We start from the raw sequence: 3,871 nt of genomic DNA on the forward strand, positions 1-3,871 counted from the left end.
AACCATAACGGGGCTGTGACTGAGCAAATGAAATTGGCCCAATGGTGGCAGCATAACATAAAAAATAAAATACAGAAGTATGAAGGGTTTCGTCTTCAGTAAGCTTTTTAGGCTGAGTCATAACTGCCAAAGAGGTATCCTTGCTCTTTTGGGGTGGGGTTGCCTTTAAAACCAGAGCACAGCCCTTATCTTGCTGTAAAATTGGAAAGAAAAAATTTTATTTTTACTGTCAGACAACCAGGCAAGGCCAGCACTTTGCACGAGAAAGACCTTATCTGATGGCTATCCGGTTAAGTTCTTCAGAGCAGGAAAGGTAACATGCATTTGGGACCTTGTGTTAAAAAGAGATGTTTTCCTAGATGTGAAGGCAAAACGGAATTTAGTGTCTGAAAGTCACTAGGTGGAGTTACTGCAGATGAATAGAGGCATAACTACCTTTAACAAGTAAGCTTTTTTCTATCTTAAAAAAAAATAAAATCCCATCCTATTGAATTTTGTGGAGTGATAATTTCCTGATTATACATCATTGCACCTTTTCTAATTTTCTCACCTGGGGCTGGGCCTGCATGCTCTTGCATTTGTCCAAAATGCAACACAGCATGTGCCTGTGGAGGCCATGCAATTGAAATAACAAGATACTGAACATTTGCAGTGGTAGGTAGTGTTATCCAGTGCTTGTGACGCACTTTCCTCCTCATGCGAAAAACAGAAAGAAAAAAAACTTCATCAAGTCTGTCAAATACAATGATTTACTGGTGGGGGCTTGCAACACCTGGGAGCAGTCTGAAGGAAGAGAAATATTCAGCACAGAATGTCAAACATCAGTGGTTTGAAAGGGTTTTGGCAGTAGCATCTTCTGCTTTTCTATGACTCTGTGAGGGGGTGTGTATCCATCTCTCTTATCTTAGTGAAGCAGCTGGGCTACTGCTACCATAAATCAGGGGCAAAACTAAGGGACGGTGATGGGGAAGACTTATGGCAAGGCGGCGGCTGTGCCTGGTGAGATGGGGAGCAGACCAGGTTAAGATGAGGTGCTCAGTCCTCCTGCAGGAGGGAGAGATGGGGGACACGAAGCCTGCAGTGTGGCGGCGATGGGAGGGAAGGGGCAGTGCTGATACTGGCCGGGCAAATCCTTCTCCAGTGTGTGGGAACCCCCACCCCCCCGGCTTGTCGTGGAGCAGGTGGGAGGTAAGCGTGGGGATGGGCTCGGGGTGGGAGTGCTGGCACCGGCATGTTATATCACACCCTGGACCCTGCAGCCAGCCGGACATGCCAGGAAGCAATGCCAGCCCCTGAAAGCCACTGGAGCTGAGGGGGGAGCAAAGCCACAGGGAGCCGCTTGCACACAACAGCCTTTCAAATGGGAGTCTTGGGGTGCTTTCTCAGCACCACAGCATTGCCCAGACCCGATTGCAATGTCACTGAAGCCTCTGCAGAGTCCCTGGGGCTTTCTGCTCACCGCCACAGGGAACGCAGCTCAGGACTCTAGTTTGGGGAACGGGGGCTTTTGCTAGCGCACAGTAATGTGGCATCTTCCAGTGCAGTCATTATGAGTGAGATTTTTAGGCATTCGTCTTGATCACCTTTTTGATCCTGATCACTTGGCTTTGGCACATGGATGATGGTGCAGGCGAGATGCCGAAGCTGCCGTAGGAACTGGGTTGCTTAAATACGCATGCACAGCCTCGTTTGGCTCCTTCACTGCCCAGTTCACCGGCGCAGCCGCATCGATACCACCAGGCTTCCTCTTGCTTTAGAGTAGCCCCAACGGTGCAAGGTCTGAAACATGCAAAGTAGTTTTTCAATGAATCACCACAGAAGAAAAGGGTGGGATGAGCAACCGAGAGCTCCCCCCGAGACTACAAAGGTGGTTTCAGGCCAGTGGTCTGCTTTCCACCCCTGCATGGGGCAATGCAACAAGCTCCCCACGTTCCTGCATTTGAGGTAGACTAACGCTCGCTGCCTGGCTGGGGTCCCCGAGGAGCAATCCGTTTCAGGGACTGCTGGTACACTGTGCTGGCCGTGGGGGTGAGGGGCTGTGGCCAACCAGCCTGGAAGAAGCCCAGGGGACTCGCAACTCCCTCCTTCCTGGAGGGAAATCTCACTTCAGGGTGCCCACCCTCTGTCAGAAGCTGCTTCGTGAGAAACGTCATTACATTTCCCCTCTCTCTTGGTCTTGGAGACATTTAAAACAGCACAACATTTACCTGAACACAGATGTAGACACAGCAGAGGGCAAAGGAGTATTTTTGCTAACTAATAATGAAAACTTGTGCTAATATCTCTGCTTGCTGTGGAACTAGCTGTGTGCTTTTAGATGCCTGTTCAGGTGGTGGTGGGCAGCCAAGCAAGGACTGTTTGTGGTGCCGTCTCCCAGAGCTGGGATCAGTGCACTCCAGTGCCTTGTGCACCTGATTCGGCTGTGCGTAGGTCTTGGTCTTCCTTGCCTTTTAGGAAGGCTTAGGAAAAGAAAATAGAAAAAAAACCCACAAAAACCAAAGATCAGATTAGGGATGCTCAGTGGGCTATTTCTAAAGGAACTGCCTGTGAAATGTCTCACTTGCCACATCCGTCAGTGCCTTCACAACTGCAAAAAGCTGAAAGCCTTCCCACAGAAACCAGCCTGGGACAAAAAGCGGACATGCAATGGTTCCTGGGCCACCTGCCTCGCAGGAGCCAGGGAGAGTATCACCACAGCAGTGAGGGTAGGAGCTGCCAGCAGCGGATGGCTGATTGTCACAGACCACCACGCAGAGGTGGTGTTCCACAAGGAGCATTCACTTCAGGATATACCCCTGTGGCAGTGGTGCATGGTTGCAGCCTGGCTGTAGAGCAACTGTGACCTGCAACACCTTTCCCACCACATTCTTTCCGCTTTCATTTAGAAATAGTCAGTCGTTCATTTGTGTAGTGGATGTAGCAGACCTGCAATAGAAACAGCTCCTCCCAAACACCATGTTTCCCACTCCTTTCCTGAGACTTCAGGCAGCTTCACATGTAGCATAAAGGAGACACCACAGCAGGGAGCATCTTGCAGCCCCCAAATCTCACCCATAAAAGCACCACCACTGCTTCTTGCAGCATTGTGCACCCTGTCTCCTGCAACCCCCTGGAACATTCCCTGACATATTCCAGCCCCAGCCACTGCAACAGTGACAAAATTGCACTGTGTTAGGCAGCACATGGTCACTGTGTGAAACTAGCCTCTTACTCAGCAGCCTTTGCTCTTCTTGAGAAACTCTGCCCTTCCCTTCACCAGGGTCTGCACCCAGCTTTGCCTGAGCCGGACCCTTAACACCAGCCGTGTCTCCAGCAAAGAGCACTTCTTACTATGTTTGTAGCTGTCATAATTTTTTTCAGGAGTATGATATCCTCCTCTTAAATAAGAGCAAAAGCATTCAGCAGTAACCAGAACAATCTATGACTTGCATTTCCTCTTGGGCTTGCCATTGGCTCACAGGAATTTACATACCCATCAGTGCTTTCAGGCTCCGCAGGTGTCCATCGTGTTACAGGAGAGGTGTTTTTGTCAATACGTCGGGGAGTCATCCCTGTCTTACCAATGGCATGGCGGGGCGGGGGGGCGGGGCAGGGGGGGGGGTGTGTGTATTAAATGTTGGTCCATTTGCATGTCATTATTGCTTACCTATTTTATCTACTTAGCTTAATTATCTAACCATATTTAATCCTCAGCATTCATTAATCCCAATTAGAGATGGGCCTGAACCAGGACCTGAGTCCCAATTAGGAGATAACAAGCTCCTGGCAACCTGCTGCCTCCAGAGGTCACTGCAGCTGATCGTGGGTGTGTGGGAGTGCACAGCAAGGAAATGCCAGACCCACACCACCTCTGCTCTCAAGCTCTACAGAC

The sequence above is a fragment of the Nyctibius grandis genome, chromosome 6 (genome assembly GCF_013368605.1).
Source record: "Nyctibius grandis isolate bNycGra1 chromosome 6, bNycGra1.pri, whole genome shotgun sequence".
NCBI classification, from domain to species: domain Eukaryota; kingdom Metazoa; phylum Chordata; class Aves; order Nyctibiiformes; family Nyctibiidae; genus Nyctibius; species Nyctibius grandis.